This window comes from Leucoraja erinacea, chromosome 15, assembly GCF_028641065.1.
Source record: "Leucoraja erinacea ecotype New England chromosome 15, Leri_hhj_1, whole genome shotgun sequence".
Lineage (NCBI taxonomy): Eukaryota > Metazoa > Chordata > Chondrichthyes > Rajiformes > Rajidae > Leucoraja > Leucoraja erinaceus.
Window position 1 is genome coordinate 2,872,277 of NC_073391.1, and position 19,938 is coordinate 2,892,214.

Genomic DNA, 19,938 nt, shown 5'->3' on the forward strand with positions numbered 1-19,938 from the left:
GAAACGTCACCTATCCCTTCTCTTCAGAGATGCTGCCTGTACGGCTGAGTTACTCCAGCATTTTGTATCTATCTTCGGTGTTAACCAACATCTGCAGTTCCTTCCTACACAGAAAGGCCATGAACCAACTTGACTTTTGTGGTCAAAAAGGCTTTTGGCACTTTGGCTTTCATTAGTCAGAGTATTGAGTATACAAGTTGGATGGTCATGTTGCAGTTGTATAAGACGTTGGTGAGACCACATTTAGAATATTGTGTTCAGTTCTGGGCATGATGTTATAGGAAAGATATTGTCAAGCTTGAAGGGGTTCAGAAAAGATTTACGAGGATGTTGCAAGGACTAGAGGGTGTGAGCTATAGGGAGAGGTTGAGTAGGCTGGGCCTCTATTCCATGGAGCGTAGGAGGATGAGGGGAGATCTTATAGAGGTGTACAAAATCATGAGAGGAATAGATTGGGTAGATACACAGAGTCTTTTACCCAGAGTAGGGGAATCAAGGACCAGAGGACATAGGTTAAAAGTGAAGGGGAAAAGATTTAATAGGAATCCGAGGGGTAACTTTTTCACACAGGTGGGTGTATGGAACAAGCTGCCAGCGGAGGTAGTTGAGGCTGGGACTATCCCATCGTTTAAGAAACAGTTGGACAGATACATGGATAGGACAGGTTTGGAGGGTTATGGATCAAGCGCAGGCAGATGGGACTAGTGTAGCTGGGACATGGTTGGCTGGTGTGGGCGAGTTGAGCCGAAGGACCTGTTTCCACACTGTATCACTCTATGACTTTATGACCACACTAATTCATCAGCAGCCACTCATTGCAAAATATTGGCAACACCATGTCACCAAATCCTCAAAACAAATCACACAGCTTAATATAATACCCAAAATCCAGGCAGCTACACATTATTTTGGATGAATATTTATCACTTGAAAGCAGAATAGCTGAAGGTTCCATCATCAGAAATTAGTGAAAGAAATGAGAAGCAAAAATACTATTGGAGAGGGTCCAGCTGAGGTTTACGAGAATGATTCTGTGGATTATTGGGTGAACACTAAAAAGCTTTGGGCATATCCTCGCTGGAGTTTTGAAGGATGAGGGGGCATCTCATTGCAATATACTGAATAATGAAAGACCTAGATAGATTGGATATGGAGAGAATATTTCCACCAGTGGGAGAGTCTTGGATCAGAGGGTTCAGCCTCAGAATAAAAGGACGTACCTTTTGAATGGAGATGAGGAGGAATTTTGTTAGCCAGAGGGTGGTAAATCTGTGGAATTCATGGTGGTGGAGACTACATTACTGGGTATTTTTAAACAGAGCCAAGTTCTTGATTAGCAAGGATGTCAGAGATTATAGGAAGACGGCAGGAGTATGGGATTGAGAGGGAAAAATAGATTTAGCTGTGGTCAAATAGCAGAGCAGGCTAGGTGGCCGAATGGCCTCATTTTGCTTCTAAAGGCTTTTGGCACTTTGGCTTTCATCAGTGTTGAGTATATAAGTTGGGAGGTCATGTTGTAGTTGTATAAGACGTTGGTGAAACCACATTTAGAGTATTGTGTTCTGTTCTGGGCACCATGTTATAGGAAAGGTATTGTCAAGCTTGAAAGGGTTCAGAAAAGAATTACGAGGATGTTGCAAGGACTAGAGGGTGTGAGCTATAGGGGGAGGTTGAGTAGGCTGGGTCTCTATTCCATGAAGTGTAGGAGGTGTATAAAATCATGAGAGGAATAGATCGGGTAGATGCACAGTCTTTCACCCAGAGTAGGGGAATCGAGGACCAGAGGACACAGGTTCAAGGTGAAGGGGAAAAGATTTAATAGGAATCTGAGGGGAAACTTTTTCACACAGAGGGTGGTGGGTGTATGGAACAAGCTGCCAGAGGAGGTAGTTGAGGCTGGGACTATCCCGTTGTTTAAGCAACAGTTAGACAGGTACATGAATAGGACAGGTTTGGAGAGATATGGACCAAGTGCAGGCAAGTGGGGCTAGTGTCGCTGGGACATTGTTGGCCGGTGTGGGCGAGTTGGGCCGAAGTGCCTGTTTCCACACTGTATTAATCTATGACTGTGACTTTATATCTTATGGTCTTAATGAAGATGAACCCAATTTGAAATCGATGACATGAGTGATAGAAAACCATGAAAGGCTGTTGTTAGCAACGATAGAGAGATGTAATTAACGCGAGACACCAATACATTAGTGGAAACTTTACAATGTTTCACTTTGTGAAGGGTAAGATGCAGAAAAGCATTGGTGTAATGAAGGTTGATAGTACCATCAAAAGCGAAGGCGTTCCACAATATAAAATCCGAGCAAGATTTTTCAAAGGTTTGACTGTGGAGATTCAAAGCTTCAAATTCAACTTGGAATTCAACTTGGAATTTAAATGTACTTCCTGAAGCTATGCTTACATTCTGCCGTAGGTACATAGATCCATACAAAATACAGTAAACTATTTTATATAAGGGCCCCTCCCCTACTGCCCCCACCCCATAACCTTTCATCTTGTTGCCTCGTTTTACTCCAGCTCAGCTCACACAAAAAAACTCTCAATCATCTCAGTCATCTCTGGACTTGAGCATTCTATACACCACCTGTAGGCATTTCTCTAGATATACTCTCAAAACCTAATATATTAAGATCAGAATTCCATCCTTAATCCTTTAAATTTAATTCCACTTTTACACATGTCCTTGAACCTACCTTTGTGATCAAGCCTTTGGTCATCAGTCAAGCATTATGCTAGATAATGCTCTGCTGAGGTCCTATGGGGTGTTGCCCAATGGGGAAATAGCTTTTGTTATTGCCTCACAGATATTCCATAAGCAAAAATAAGAATTTTCTCTAATAGTTTCCCTGCCACTGACGTGAGGCCTATAGTTCTCTGGATCCTCTCGACTTCCCTTCTTAAACAAAGGAACAACATTGGCCACTCTCTAGACCTCCTGGACCTTGCCTATGGCTAGAGAAGAAACAAAGGTCTTCATCAAGCCCCTGTAATCTCCTCTCCTGCCTCCCTCAATAAGTTGGGACAGATCCCATCAGGTCCTGGAGACTTGTCTGCCTTCATGTTCCACCATCTTCTAGTTCCCCCCCATCTTTAGTGGAAACAAAACCCCATCATTGTGGTCTGAAAGTCCGTCTAAGAACAGGAATGCAGCATTTGACCTTTTCAATGAACTATTAATAATGGACTTCAGAGGATCTTACATCGAGAAAAAGTCATAGACATAACAGCAAAAGTAGTACCAAAAAAAAACATTTTTTTTTTAAATCAGGGAAAATTGAGATTAAATCTGGCTTTACTTTGTGAGAATATCAGGAATTGGAATAGAGTGGCCCAAATTAGGCATGGGAACAATCACTGCAACAGAACATGTAGCCCAAGGCTACATAGAAACTGGATTCCAAACTTCATTTAAATTGGACCATAAAACCACCAACACTCGCTGTGTAATCTCTAGCTCCTCATCAGCAAATGAAACAAGACTTTTCCATGCTGTATTGGAAGCTACATTGCTGACAACGTGTTCCTGGGGGGAAGTATGGGGGTGTTTAATGACTCTTGGAAGAGTATTTCAGGTCAGTTTCAGAAACCACACACAGACTTGGCCACCCCCAATTAACCCAACGCCAACTGTGTTCTAATGCAAGCCAATTTCAGGAGACAGGAATGGGCAAGCATGGGCTCCAATCACCCAAATGTTTCCTTTCAAAAATCAACTTGGCTGCAATATACCTTCAAGTGTAGAACATGCTGCATTCTCCACATGTATGTGCCTGCATATAGTCACAAGGTCAGAAGTGAGAGGGGTACAATCAGGCAATTTGGCCCATCAAGTCTACTCCGCCATTCAATCATGGCTGATCTATCTCTCCCTCCTAACCCCATTCTCCTGCCTTCTCCCCATAACCTCTGACACCCGTACTAACAAGAATCTATCTCTGCCTTAAATATATCCATTGACATGGCCTCTACAGCCTTCTGTGGCAAAGAGTTCCACAGATGCACCACAGTCTGACTGAAGAAATTTCTCCTCATCTCCTTCCTAAAAGAACATCCTTTAATTCTATGGCTGTGACCTCTAATCCTAGACTCTCCTACTAGTGGAAACATCAACTCTATCCAATCCTTTCACTATTCTGTACGTTTCAATGAGGTCTGCCCTCATAGTGATCCTGATGGTTAGAGTCACATGGTGTAAAAAGCAAACTGCTAGAGCAGCATCTGTCGAGTGAAATGGACAAACGACCAAAATTGGATCAGGCCCCGTGTCAGACTGATCATCAGTTTGTGTTTTGTTCCCTTGTGACTGAGCTCTGTGGATTGTCACCTTGTCGTGGTGGAGAAGCTTGTGTGGACCTGAGATCCTGAGAGCGATGCCGTCTGGAGCTATGCTCCTGGCAGGGCCACCCATGGCGGTAAGGTTGAGGGAAAGGTCCCTGACAAAGAGTTGTCCAACCAAGACCTCAACGGTGGAACAGGCGGAGGTCAATGGCTGACCCCTAGTGGAGCGTCACAACGGCTGGGAAGGCGGATGAAGGCTGATAACTCTTCACCACCCACTATGCCTCCTTGGAATCCTCTACAAACTTACTACATTCTTGCCCAAGTCATTAATATAGATGACTAAACACAGTGGACTCCTGTGGCACACATGCGAACATCAAGAAACGATACACCAAGTTCAAGCGTGACTGATGAAAGAACAGAACCATTTCCTATTTCAGAAAGAAACAGCCCAAACGTGCATGGAAGTTGGAGAAATTCCAAAAACCAATGAAACTGAAGTTGTAATTGTTGTTGCTCATGTTTCCACTTTGATAAATAATGTAATTGTTGCTTAAACAAAACAGGGGAGGAGACCCCTACACATCTCCAGCATGGTATCTACGGATATTAGTACCTGTACTTGAAACGTGAAATTAAAGTGACGAGTAGAAAGGGTTGGGGATGTGCAAAGGTCAGGGAGGGAGGGGGGTCAATCTGACGTCAGGACCAACAAGAACCCGCTCCCCGATGGGCCGCTACAGCGACAAGTGGCAGTTCGCCCACAGCCTGAGCTGCGCCCCCTCATCCGCAACCCCAAGACCAAGACGTACTTTGCACACCATCAGCTTCTGTCCCTATGGGGAGCGTGTCCCTCTGTAGTTGGAGCGGGGCTGGGCTGGGCTGCTGCTGGCTGTGGGTCTCTGGGATCTCCGTGCTTGCAGTGGGCCTGGGGGCCGGTGTCCCGTTGATCCTGACGTCTCCAGTGACTGGCACTGACCTGCTGGCAACTCCGACGTGAAGACAGTGCAAAGCCCCTGCGCCGGTGCAATGGGCGGAGAGCTGGAGAGGGGAGGAAAGGGGTCACACACATGTCCGGGAAGCAGAGGGGTGTAGGTGGGGTGAAACTGAAGGGAGTGACAATCTGCTGCTGCCTGCTTGCTGAGTTAAAAAGTTCCCACTCAAGACTCACGATACACTGTGTATCGTGAGTCTACCGTGGGAACTTTTTAACTCAGCGGGCAGGCAGCAGCAGTATTGTCAATTATTAACCCTCCCGCGCAATATACCCTCACCTTCTCTTTCATGAATGGGGATTTAGTTCCCCTTTCTTCGAGGACCGACCGGAGGTTCCGCTGTCACCTCTGCGGGCCGCCCTCGGTGAACGTCTTTAAGGACCTTTCTTCAAGGACCGAAAAAATGTCCGCTATTCGGAGCTTTTCGTTATTTGGAACTTCGGATAAAAGGTTGTGCACCTGTATTGTGATCCTTTTACACAGCAGACTCGTGAAATGTGGCTGCCCCTCTAATAATGTACGTTTCAGACATTCAGTTTACACAAAGAGCATTAAGTTTCAACGTCAGGGTTAGGTTTATTCTTGTCGCCTGTACTGAGGTACAGTGAAAAGTTTTGTTTTGCATGCTATCCAAATAGATCAGATATATCATACATAAATACAATCAAGCCAAACTCAAGCTCAGTAGATAGAGTAAAGGAGAAGATACAGAGTGCAAAATATAGTTCTCAGCATTATAGTGCATCAGTTGCATGTACAAAGTCCAATGTACACAATGCGGTAGAGATGAATCAGTCAGTACCCTAGCTTTTGGAAGGACAGTTCAGAAGCCTGATAACAGAGGGGAAGTGGCTGTCGCAGAGTCTGGTGGTGCGAGCTATCAAGCTTCTGTACCTTCTGCCGTAGAGTAACGGGGAGAAGGAGGGATAACTGGGAAGGGCCAGTATGTTGTCCGGCGACTCTACAGCAGCTCTTTTGGATAGACATACATTTTGTTTCTCAATGAAGACCAGGGGCGCTGTACGATTGGCAGCCCCGCCAACTGTTTTTTCGTCTTTTTTTTAATTTTAGTGCGTTTAAAAAGTTTGTGCAGATGTTCTCTGGTTTATTTTATGTGGGGGGAGTGGGAGGGGGTCGGGGGAAACTTTTTTTTCAGTTTCTTTCAGATGCGATTATTTTCCGGGTCGCATCACCGTTCGCTCTGCGGACTACCATCAATGGAGCTGGAAGCCTCCTTGGACTGACCTTGGGCCCCTCCGCTGGGCGTGGACTTTACAAGTCGATCCCTTGCCTGGGAACGCTCCAACTGCAGCCTGCAGACTCTCACATGGAGAGCTCACAGACTCGGGAGAGGCTAGTCGGGGGCTCCAAAGACGCAGAGGCTCGACCAGCCCCGACGCGGGGTTCGATAGTCCGGCGCGGGGGAGCTGACATCCCCCTGATGCAGGAGCTGATCGCTCCGACGTGGAGGGCCTAAACGCCACTGGCTATGGGAGTCAAGATCGTCCCGTCAACGGAGGGCTCAATGCCCCCGACCATCACAGAGAGGAATGTGGAGGAGTCCTCGTATGTTGCAAAACATACTTGGCTAATAAAGTATTATTGGGATTGTGATTGGGATTGGGACTTTGGCTGACAGGGCATTTACAAGCAAAATGCACTTTGGCACTTTGAACGTACAATTTGCACTTAATAAACAGCTGTAATGTCAAAGGATTTTTTTTAATCCATTGTGAATGGCAGGAACAATCATACACAAGCCCAGACAAAAACTGAACAGGATTAACAAGCCTGGACTAAGCCTGAATAACAAGCACGACCAAACTGTATATTAAGGTCATACTGACACCCAAATGTCAAATCAAACAAGCCCAGACCAAGGCAGTTCAATTTGCTATGTACATTTCTACAACTTGCCTTGTGGCCAAGTCCCAACACCACTGCTGGATATCACAACTTACCTTTCAAACTGTAGAGATGCACAGTTCAAATGAGATGTGGAATGAAGTGTGAAAACGCACACCTCCAGATTCAGGGACAGTGTCTTCCCAGCTGTTATCAAGCAACTGAATCATCCTACAAAAACCAGAGAGCAGTGCTGAACTACTATCTACCTCTTTGGAGACCCTCAGACTATTCATGATCTATTCTTGATTAGACTTTGCTGGCTTTACCTTGCACTAAAACGTCATTCCCTTTATCATGTAGTCATACACTGTAAATGACTCAATTGTAATCATGTATTGTCTTTCCACTGACTGGTTAGCACGTAGCAAAAAGCTTTTCACTGTACCTCAGTACACGTGACAATAAACTAAATTGATAAACTAAGATGATTGCAGTAAAGTGCATGCGTAACTTTAATAAAACTAAAATGATATTTGCACAACTCTGAATTATATGGAGCCTGCTGTTAGGAAAGCCACAGATAAACAATAAATCATACTAATCATTAACATCAGGACTCCATAGCCCGTAATGATAAAATGTTAATTGTCTCATTGCATTTCTATGCTAAATAAACATACGTTGCAGATTTGTTTTTTAATCTCATTGATTAAATGTTTCATATGTCCAGTCTGCATGGCTTGTTAAGTTCATTTAATGATTTTTAAGCCTTTCTTCCCAACCTACTGCTCTATGAAGATTAGCACCATCGGTACATTGAGACCGCATTTAGTTTCTGATTCAAAGTCATTCATATAAATTAGCAACGTCAGTGATCCCAATGTCAAGATCCAAACCACTATGTATATCGCATGTTCCACATTTAGCTACTACCCATGGGGGCGGTACGGTGGTGCAGTGCTAGAGTTGCTGCTTTACAGCGTGAGGAACCAGGGTTTGATCCTGACCACGTCTGCTGTCTGAACGGAGTTTGCACGTTCTCCCCGTGGCCTGCGTGGGTTTTCTCCGGGTGCTCCGGTTTCCCCCCACACTTCAAAGACATACAGGTTTGTAGGTTTGTAATTGGTAAATTGTAAATTAAGAGGACATGACTTCAGAATTAAGGGACAGAAGTTTAGGGGTAATATGAGGGGGAACTTCTTTATGCAGAGAGTGGTGGCGGTGTGGAATGAGCTTCCAGTGGAAGTGGTGGAGGCAGGTTCATTGTATCATTTAAAAATAAATTGGATAGGCATATGGATGAGAAGGGAATGGAGGGTTATGGTACGAGTGCAGGCAGGTGGGACTAAGGGGAAAAAAATTTGTTCGGCATGGACTTGTAGGGCCGAGATGGCCTGTTTCCGTGCTGTAATTGTTATATGGTTATATGGTCTCTAGTGTGCGTAGGATGGAGTTAAGGGCCTGTTCCACTTGGGCACCATTTGCGCATCACGCATTTGACGCACGAAGATTTTGTACATCCCAAAATCTCGCATCGTGCGTCGTGACACGTAATTGATGTCGCGTAAATGACGCACAAATTACGCCCAAATGGGACAGGCTCTTTAATGTGCGGGGATCACTGGTCAAAGGCTCTGTATCTCTAAACTAAAAAACTAAACATGGTTTTACATTCTTCACACAGATTTTTATCCTTACCCAGGTGTTGCTCAGTATAGTTCCATTGAAAAAGACATCAAATTGTCCCATGAGGTACTAGTAAACTAGCTAGCATTGTTAGTATTCCTCCAATTTCAACTAACACAAATAGCTCTTATGCTCGCAAACGGCTTCTGTTCTTTATCACTTCCTTTTGCTACGCCTGGATTGCTAGAAGTACTCATATCATACAATGGCCTACAGTTCTGTTTCAACCAATTTAGGAAATTTATGCACTTTACAATTTATGCATAAAATAATCTTACATATTCATAGAAGCCTGCCTTGAACGCAAAAGCAGAATGGTCAGTTTGATCTGTGACAGAGGTTTCAACAAAAACAGCCAGCAAAGAACGAGGCAGACAGCCCCATGAAGCACGGGATTGTAATTGTCCCAGTCATGTGTTGGACAACACACCGTTCTAGACCTGGCGAAGATGCTGATGAATTGTTGGCTCACTACCAGGTTAAGCCTCACGGGAAGTACTTGCCTCCCTCAGATATTAACAGTCAGCCACTGCTACTTCTCAGCCAGATTTATATTTTCATTACATCATTCTCCCACAGAAATTTACGTTTGCAGCTTGTTGACAATATTTAGCACACTTACAAAGCTGGGTAAAAATGCATCTGGTAATAGGAATAGGAATACTTTATTGTCCCATGTGACTGGGCACAGTGAGATTCTTTACTAGCAGTCACCAGCGGCGCTGGTAAAGTGACAAAGCACGCCAGCTCCCCCTTTTGTTCCCCTCCCCCACCCCCCCCCACCCACCCCCCCCCCCCCCCCCCCCCCCCCCCCCCCCCCCCCCCCCCCCCCCCCCACAGCGGTTCCCCCACGCCGGCCGGGTCCCACATCTACATGTATACTTCACAATCTTTAAGAAGGAACTGCAGATGCTGGAAAATCGAAGGTAGACAAAAATGCTGGAGAAACTCAGCGGGTGCAGCAGCATCTATGGAACGAAGGAAATAGGCAACGTTTCGGGCCGAAACCCTTCTTCAGACTGATCCTACATCGGCCCGAAACGTTGCCTATTTCCTTCGCTCCATAGATGCTGCTGCACCCGCTGAGTTTCTCCAGCACTTTTGTCTACCTTATACTTCACAGTCGTTCCCAATTATTCAGTTTATGATGCCATTAAGATTAGTTGGGACTCAAGGGGTGGATCCCAGGAAAGGCAAGGAACACAATGGAATGAAATAAACTTGAAATAATGTCCAAAACACAGTACAAACTGTATAGGTGTAGGAAGGAACTGCAGATGCTGGTTTACACCGAAGATAGATACAAAAAGATGGATTAATTCAGCAGGATAGGCAGCATCTCTGGATAGAAGGAATGGGTGACGTTTCAGGTTGAGCCCCTTCGTCAGACATATACGTATATATGTATATACGTATATAGACAATAGACAATAGGTGCAGGAGTAGGCCATTCGGCCCTTCGAGCCAGCACCGCCATTCAATGTGATCATGGCTGATCATCCTCAATCAGTACCCCGTTCCTGCCTTCTCCCCATATCCCCTGACTCCGCTATTTTTAAGAGCCCTATCTAGCTCTTGAAAGTATATAAACTGTATATACTCAATTATCATAGAAACAAAGCTTCTTGCTCGACATATGCTTGAAAGACACCAAAAAACACAAATTTAGCTTAGAAATTTGCAATTTGTTTATTCATATGAATATATACAAAATAAAACTATAGACTATTGCAAAGTGATTTGTACAACATAATTACACTATAAACTCTCAGCTATATGGGCAGCGGTAGAGTTGCTGCCTTACAGCGCTTGCAGCGCCGGAGACCCGTGTTCGATCCCGACTACGGGTGCTGTCTGTACGCATTTTGTACGTTCTCCCCGTGACACACTCCAAAGACGTATAATAATGTAGGTAAATTGACTTGGTAAATGTAAAAATTGTCCCTAGTGTGTGCAGGAGAGTGTTAGTGTGCGGGGATCGCTGGTAGGTCACGGACCCGGTGGGCCGAAGGGCCTGTTTCCGCACTGTATCTCTAAACTAAACTAAACTATACACCGCATAGTAACCATAGGAACTTTTCAGCATTCATGCTTGGTTATATGTTCAGCCTTCCAATGACCACAGGGCAAATGGACCACAATGTTCTCATAGGACAGCCTTTCTTTCTCCAACATTTACATTGAGCAAATCTCTGGCTGAACAAATGTTCCGTTTAAATAATTCCCATGGAACATGAGTGGCATTAACAGACAAATACATTTACATTTAGGGCTGTAAGATCAAGAATTACTTCTCCAGTTTTCTGCAATACCAGTTTCTTTAGCAATGATCTTTAGAGAAACTGACATGAAGGAAACTAACATCAAGATAGGGTGTGAAGAAGGGTCTCAACCCAAAACGTCAACCATTCCTTCTCTCCAGAGATGCTGCCTGTCCCGCTGAGTTAATCCAGCATTTTGTGTCTACCTTCGTTATTACACATAGTTTCCAAGCCTAATATACAGTATCTGCTAATAAACTATTGGAATTTGTTTCATGCAGATTTAACAGAATCAATGAAAATGTTGTTATATGACCATTCTTTGAAATGCTAATAATGTTGTCTCCCATCCCCCTCAAAATTGTTTTTCCATTTAACAGTATCCAGAATCTCCCAGCCTGGGTAAATTCCCTCAGTTGTTTAACCGTCTAATAAATCAATGCTCCTCTAATCATGCTCTCTTGATCACCACCAAATGTAAACAATGCACCATTGATCACCATAAACTGCCAAGGCTCTGAAATTCTTCTCGTTACCTCAATCTCAAAATTGCTGCTTGATGTTGTTGCAATTGACCAGCCATGATCACATTGAATGGCGGTGCTGGCTCGAAGGGCCGAATGGCCTACTCCTGTACCTATTGTCTATTGTCTATAATTGCTTACCCTTTAACTATCCTTTTTGTCATGTTGCCCCAATATTTTGTGTTGGTCGAGGTCAAATTCTGTTTGATAATGTTAAGAAGCTAGAGAAAGCTCCACAATGTGAAAGCCATTACTTGATGAAAGTTGCAGCCAGAAGGTAATGGTCCTTTACTTTAGAGTTGAAGTGTAATATCGGGAAAGATGTTGGCACATAAGCACAGCTAATCTTTGCCAAGTTGCTTCCTATCAGCGGCTCCTGTTCACCAGGTCTTTAAGGAGCTAACTAAATCCTGTTGCTCAATATGTGCTTACAAATTTCACTTATTATTACAGAAACATATCAGAGAGTGGAAACAACAGGATGGGTTTCAGATGGAAATTGTTGGCACCAGGAATCTTAATAGTTGCACAATAATCTTAATAATAATTGTCCTTCAGCCGGGCAATCAGATAAAGAGCATCGTCCATCTGTCGTGGAGAATATGATGTTAGAAGCCACACGCCTTTTAATGTGATCAGGAATGAGACACATTTTAGCAGCCTATACTCAATATCACTTGTGTTTAAGAAGGACTGCAGATGCTGGAGAATCGAAGGTTACACAAAAAAGCTGGAGAAACTCAGCGGGTGCAGCAGCATCTATGGAGCGAAGGAAATAGGCAACGTTTCGGGCCGAAACGTTGCCTATTTCCTTCGCTCCATAGATGCTGCTGCATCCGCTGAGTTTCTCCAGCTTTTTTGTGTAACCCTCAATATCACTTTCTTCTTACTTACTTATGGGATATAAACTCATTTTATTGATTATTGCTGTCCTAATGTCTCTTTTCTGTCTATTGTAAGCATTCCTCAATTAGAGAGGAAACCAGCTGTAAACAAAAGATCTTAATCAATTCAAACATTGTAATTATTTCTTAAGTCCATTTTATTTCATCTTTTTCCTTTAAGAAAAATCTGACATTTTTATGTTATTTCTTCATTTTAACTAAAACCCACAAACTATGTCTTTAGAAATCAGTGTATGAATGAATATAGAAAATGCAGCACAAGAACAGGCCCTTCAGTCCATTCTGTCTGTGCTGGCTTTGATGCCAATTTAAACTAATCACGTCTGCCTGTTTAGCTCCATTCACTGCCTGTTCACGTGTAATAGAATTCAGGGCGGCACGATGGTGTAGCGGTAGAGTTGCTGTCTTACAGCACTTCCAGCGCCATGGACCCTAGTTCAATCCTGGTTAAGGGTAACGTCTGTACGGAGTTTGTACGTTCCCCTCGTGACCAGACCGCGTGGGTTTTCTCCGAGAGCCTCAGTTTCCTCCCACACTCCAAAGACATACAGGTTTGTAGGTTAATTGTCTTGGTATAAATGTAAAAATTGTTCCTAGTGTAGAATTGCGTGAATGTGCGGGGATCGTTGGTCAGTGCGGGCTCGGTGGGCCGAAGGGCCTGTTTCCGCATTGTATCTCTAAGCTAAAACTAGCAAAAACGAAAGAAAACAAAATGTTTCCTATCATATTTTATACCAGGTGGATTCCAGGCACATACCACTCTCAGATTTCCTTTAAACTCTTTCCTACCCTCACACCCTCCCCCCTTTCTTCTCTCAGATTGCCCCAGAGCCACCTAAATTCAGGAGAAATAAATCCAAGTTTATCCAACCTCTTTTCATAGCAAATACATTTTAATCAAGGCAACATCTTGATGAACCTCTCTTGCACCCTCTCTAAAGGCTCCATTTCCTTCCTTTCTATTGACTAAAACTGTGCACATTATTAGAAGTGCAGCCAATACAACATTTCATGCCGTTACAGCATTGTTTCCCAAGTTTAGTGCTCCTTGCCAGACACATTCCTCATCATCTTATCTACTTGTGTTGTCACTTTCCGGGAGCTATGGAACAGCAACTACAAGAAACGCCTCGATCTGAAACGTCACCCATTCCTTCTCTCCAGAGATGCTCCCTGTCCCGCTGAGCTCCCCTTGCATTTAGTGTCTACCCAAGGTCCATCTGTACATAAAGGAACTGTAGATGCTGGGTTATATCAAAGATAGACACAAAATACTGGAACAATTCAGCAGGTCAAGTACTGTAGCACCTCTGGAGAAAATGCATAGGTGACATTTTTGAACCCATCTTTGACTGTAGGGTCCCAACCCGAAGCATCACCTATCCTTGTTCTCCAGAGATGCTGCCTGACCCGCTGAGTTGCTCCAGTATTATGTGTTCATCTGTACAAATATATGTTCCGAAGGATCCTACCATTTCCTGTATAGGGGGGTTGCACATAAGGTCATCGGTTCAAAGGGCGTGACGCACGGAGCAGCTCAATACACTGTTAACACACGAAACGTGTACTTACTTAGCAGTTAAAAACCACCGAAATGGTCAATGTTTGCGCTGTAAATAATTGTGGAGGGTGACTGATCGCTCTGAACCAAATGCTCTAGTATCTTTGCTCTGAACCCGAGCACCAAGGTGTAAAGCGGCTGAAGGAGCGCATCCCTCGGGGCAGCCCCCACTCTCCCCCAGGGGTCAGCGCTGTTGGGCCACGGCCACCCTTCGCCCCATCTCCCCCTGTGCAACCGCTCTGTCACGGGCTGTGGGTCGGCAGCGCCCACACACACGGGGCCGGGTGGAGCAGGGCCGACAGTTGCAGCAGAGTTGGGGACAGTCTGGTCCCTCTGCCCACCCAGAGTCACTGACCGTGCTGCATCGGCACCCCCCCCCCCCCCCCCCCCTCCACGACCTCCTTCCCTACCTGGCCGCGGGGATAGACGGCCCGGGGGCCACGAGTGTGGAACCAGTCAGCGTGGAGTCCGGTTACTGGGACAAGATGGGCCCGCTACACTGGAATCCATGGTAAGTGCTTACCTGCAGTTCACCGTGTGTACTCCAGTTGGCGTTGCGTGGCAACAGTGCGGGTCATGGGTCGCGACCCGACTGCCATGCAACCTCCCTAAACTGTCCTCTTACATTTGACCTGCCAACGTGCAACATTTCACCATAGTCTGCATTAAACTCCCTCTGCCATTACCCTGCCCATGTCTCCAACTGATCCATATCCTGCTGTCCCACTGTCCACAACTCCTCCAATGCCGTGTTGTCTGCAAACGTACCAATTAGACCACCTGCATTTATGGTCACAAAACCAGAGGTCGTAGCAGTGAACCCTGCAAAACATTACGGGTGGCTGACGTGCGCTCAGAACAACCTCCATTCCTAGACAGATATTCAAATAATATAGTCTCTATAAAATGCCCCTCTTTATGTGGCATATAGTGAAAACAATCAAAACCAAACTATTTTTTAAGACTACCAACATTTACCTTTTGTAGCCCAGCCAATTTTCAAACCAATCGACCAATTCTCTGTGGATCCTGGAATCTAATATTTTCACAGCATGCCATTTTTTAAAAAATGGGTATTTTATTTTGACCAAAGGTCCTTAACAGGGCAAATGTTGCTGAAAGACCGAGTTTCCAGAACGACAAGCCGTTGATCTCAATCCTTAACGACCACTGGTCAATTGAGCGATGTATGTGACAAGCGAGTGGTGATTAGGGAAGAGGAACTGTCGGAATCTGCGCTGACCACAATAGCCCCCAATTCCCTGTGTGGGCTGAAGCAATAGTACACAACAATTCTGAAAGAGCTAGCGATAGTGGTGCCTCCAACATTGCATTCCAGACACTGATTAGGCAGCACAATCATGAGCCTGTGTAACAGTTCGGCAGCTTCATTAGCAAGCCGACCATGATGGGAGAACAATACACACCGCAAATTTACACGCAAAAATCACAGTAACGGTCGAGTTGAAACGAGACAATTACGTGAAAAATTATACCTTTTTCTATGTAAAACTATGAAGCACAAGAGCAATCAATTTGGCTTTTTTTTTCTCCTCACCTTTTGAAAGGTGTCCAATTATTCCATTCCATTGTCTTATATACTTCTTGCAGAAAATGTCCAATTCTTTCATAAAACAACAATTAAATCTGCTTCATTTGAATTAACTCACAAGTTAAAATTTAAATATCATTTCTGATCTTCTTCTCCCAATTACCTTACATTTACAAATCCTGTATCAGTAACAGCTCACATGAAACAACAAATTGGAAACTATAGCTTTTTCCAACACCGATAACCAGTTGCTCTCCCTGAATAGTTTGAAGAAGGGTCTCGACCCGAAACGTCACCCATTCCTTCTCTCCAGAGATGCTGCCTGTCCCGCTGGGTTACTCCAGTATTTTGTGTCTATCTGCTCTCCCTCAAATTTCTAAGTACGACCTGTGTTTGCACATAATGAGATGGATCAGACAGAGTGCTTGACATCATGTTTATTTACCAGCACACGAGATTCACTGCCCGCAGCCATTTCCTGATTGTGGACCAAGATGAATGAATTAATTGCACAACAAACCTCTAATCTCAGAGGCACCATCTTCATTTCGAATCATTTCACTTTCTAATGTTTGCTCAAGTAAAATAACTCCAGGAAATATGCTGATTTACCTCAAATTGGCATCTCTGGCACGTGGCACAATAATGTGCCTGACATCATTCCATTGGAGAGAGACACAAAAAGCTGGAGTAACTCAGCGGGTCAGGCAGCATCTCTGGAGAAAAGGAATAGATGACGTTTCGGGTTGGGACCCTCCTTCTGAATAAGGGTCTCGACCCAAAACGTCACCCAATTCTTCTCACCAGAAACGCTGCCTGTCCCGCTGAGTTACTCCAGCTTTTTGCGTCTCTCTTGGGTTTAAACCAGCGTCTGCAGTTCCTTCCTACACATCATTCCATTGGATATATGTAACGGCTGAAGAGGTCATTATACAGGCAGTGGCCCTTTTAAGAACAGATTTCCCGAGGCATGTGTGCATTGTATTAATTAAGTTTAGCGTTTAGTAATTAGCTAGTGCAGCCTCACAACTGATGGCCATTATTGAAGCTGCCAATGTGAAAACGATGGTTGTTAGGAAAGTGTATCTCCCAAAGATGCATGAACTCCGGGACAAATGTAAATCTATCCAAAGAATACAATCTCCAATTTGTTTAGAAAAAGTCCAACTGTTCCTCTTTGTGCTATTCCGACATTCAACTTCTCATTTTGTTATTTGATTTTTAAGGTGGTCTTTTACCCGAAGAATGCTGAAAAATAATTGTTCTTTGCGATCCTTTATGCAGTTAATCTGTCAAAATTGGGGAAAGGGAGGGGGTGATAATAAGACACTTTCATGTACCCTAACAAGTACTGCTAAGTCACTGCAAATAACTCTATGTGGTTTGATATGAATAGCAAGCAGATAATGGGCACTCATGGAACTGTAAGAATAACATCTGAATAATTGCTGATATGGTGCATTATGGCTGGTCCCATAATTCAAACGGCACGGTGGCACAGTGGTAGAGCTGCTGCCTTACACGCTTACAGCACCCGAGACCCGGGTTCGATCCCGACCATGGGTGCTGTCTGGACGGAGTTTGCATGCTCTGCCCGTGACGGCGAGGGTTTTCTCCTCCGCCACTCCAAAGACATACAGGTTTGTAGGTTAATTCGCTTGGTAGAAATGTAAAAAAATTGTCCCTAGTGTATGCGGCAGGGTAGTGTTAATGCGCAAGGTTCGCGGGTCGGTACGGAATCGGTGGGCCGAAGGGCCTGTTTCCACTGTGTATCTCTGAACGAAACTAAACGCTAAAAAATAAGGGAGTCTGCAGAAAGCAGTGGACATTGCCTGTACTGACCAGTACTGACCTCCCCATCATTGAAAGGATCTACCAGACATACTTGACTCAAGAAAGTTACTAATACCATTAAAGGCCCACATCACCCTGCCCACACTTACCTCTCACTGCTACCATTGTGAAGGTGGTACAGGCAGGCATGGGCAGTGGGCAGGTGCTATAGACCTGCACAGGAAGGTAGACGCTCCCGCCCCCACGAGTCTCAGGCAGATCCTGCTAGTCCTTTGGATCGATCAGCGATGTGGAGAGGGGGAACGTGTTGCATGGGCAACAGCCTGTCCTCCATATGACATCGTCCAGGCTTGCATCCGACCACACACCACCTGCAAACTAGGATGCATCTCCCATGTTCAGTCATGACCGTGGGGGCCTACCGCTACAGGGAGGCTGAAAATGGTTGCCTCCACAGTCAAGAACAGATGATCTCATCAGTCATTAGAACTCGAAACCACCATGCACAACCCCAACCTCAGCACAGAACCACTACACACTTGACACTGACACTGTGCCCTACCTACATGGGCTTTTGTACCAAAGTGGTCTTACTTACAATAGCTGATAATTTAATGTATCGTTGCGTGCTCTTATTGCGAGTAATGTGCCTGTGAAGTTGCAGCAAGTAAGACCTTCATTGTTCCAGTTTATATCCAGTGCATGTGGCAAATAGGACGGCAGATAGCACAATGGGCTAAGAGTTCGGCTGGCAACCGGAAGGTAGCCGGTTCAAATCCCGCTTGGAGTGCATACTGTCGTTGTGCCCTTGGGCAAGACACTTCACCCACCTTTGCCTGTAATGGAATGTTACGGCGGCAGGCGCGGGCACACCGCGACGCCCTGTGTCTCCCTTTCAAGGGAGATGCTAAAAATGCATTTCGTTGTCTCTGTACTCACCCCCCCCCCCCTCCCCCCCCCGCGCCAAATGATGCAATATCATTGATGCAAACAGCTCAGTATCTGTGGTGGTGTATGGATTACTATGTGACAACATTCAGAGGAACTGCAGCGCTGGCATTCACATTCTAACATTTGGTACTCGCATCGCAAGTCTGCAATTTTTCTCTGTCAACAATATTGTTTGATCACATAGAGTAGTTTTTTTTTTGACTTTTTTTACATCCAGATGTTCTAATGTGCAGACATCCAGTTTAGGTGATGTTGCAATGTAGCATCCTGCTCTATCAGCGGCAACAATCAGCAAAGCAAAAGCCCAGAATCCAAGAACATTACAAAGTTCCATCCCAAGATATGTGATACATGATGCGTTCAGAAGCATGGTGCAGGAGGAGCCTTCCCTTACCTTCCAGCTGTAACCCGTTTCACACAGGCTTGTTGCGCCTCTCTCCAGCGGTGACTGCTCTGCTCGGGTACAGACGGTTGTGTGCAGACTCAGCTGCAGCCATTGTACTCCAGTGAGTGAAAGTTCAGTGGCAGATTCAGCATGTGAAATACCAGGCTAACCTCAGATAAGCTGCGAAGCAGAGTTCCCTGGGCTGTGTCAGGACTTTGGAATGTCTGAGCTAACTCCACTTGCGAGGAGTTTTCAACTAGTGATTTGCTGCACCGGGGTTGCCTAGACCTTGTTCACATTCTCTTTGCCTCCAACTATCTGCCAACATTCGCACACAAGGTGCCTTTTTAAGTCCCGTCTCCCCCCCCCCCCCCCCCCCCCCCCCCAGTGAAATATGTGTGCTATCTCAAGAAAACAATGCCACAATTCAACAGGTACCTCAGAAGCACAACACAGCAACCTCTACTCTGCTCAGGGTTGCCAACCATTCTCTTCTGACAGAATGTCTTTAAGCGAAGAAAGAAAACGTGATGTGGGGAGGAGGTGGGGGGGGGGGGGGGGGGGGGGGACGCCAAGGAAAGCCTTGTCAATTAGGAAACAAGCGCTGCAGTCTTGTTTTACTGGCACCCACTAAAATAAAAAAGCAGCATTTCAATGAACTGAGCTGCTGCAGTCCATTTACACAGATGCACGGAATGAACCGTATTTTTACTGTGCGCTGCTGCAGAATAAGACACATGTGCCTGGAACAGGAGGCTTCTTGTTGGTCACTTTGCAAAACATACCCTATAAATCTGTTCTCAGCAGAAAGTTATCTGGATTTCCACACCTGCACTTGAAGTGGGGGAGAAACTCTCCTCTCTATGAATCCACTGTTTCGCAGTCCCACTGTCTCAATGCCAATAGTGTTTGGGGGCAGGAAATTTGCGCACATTATGTTTTTATTATGAATACATTGCAGATAGCTTCAGAAGCTTCTGTGTTGTGTCTGGTCCTGGGTTAGAAATGATTTAGAACAAGTTATTTCAATAACGAAGGTCCAAATGAGCCCATTTTATGCAGAAATAAAACTGCCCAGTCACTAAATTCATGGGGCAAACAGGCCTTCCAAAAACAGGCAAATGCAGGAACCAAGAGATTGTTGGAAAATAAAGCACTCTTGTTGGACTATATAGCACTGTTT

At 44.9% G+C, this 19,938-nt stretch overlaps 1 protein-coding gene across 4 annotated transcripts in view; it reads right to left on the reverse strand.

Annotated features, from left to right (window-relative positions):
• The window catches only part of plce1 (phospholipase C, epsilon 1), a 503,016-nt gene extending 483,947 nt beyond the window's left edge, over positions 1-19,069 (reverse strand). For all 4 annotated transcript variants that reach the window (XM_055646596.1, XM_055646594.1, XM_055646593.1 and 1 more), the window contains exon 1: positions 18,765-19,069. The gene's annotated coding sequence lies outside the window, so the exon portion shown is untranslated. The remainder of the gene's footprint in view (positions 1-18,764) is intronic.
• Positions 19,070-19,938: the final 869 nt, after the last annotated feature.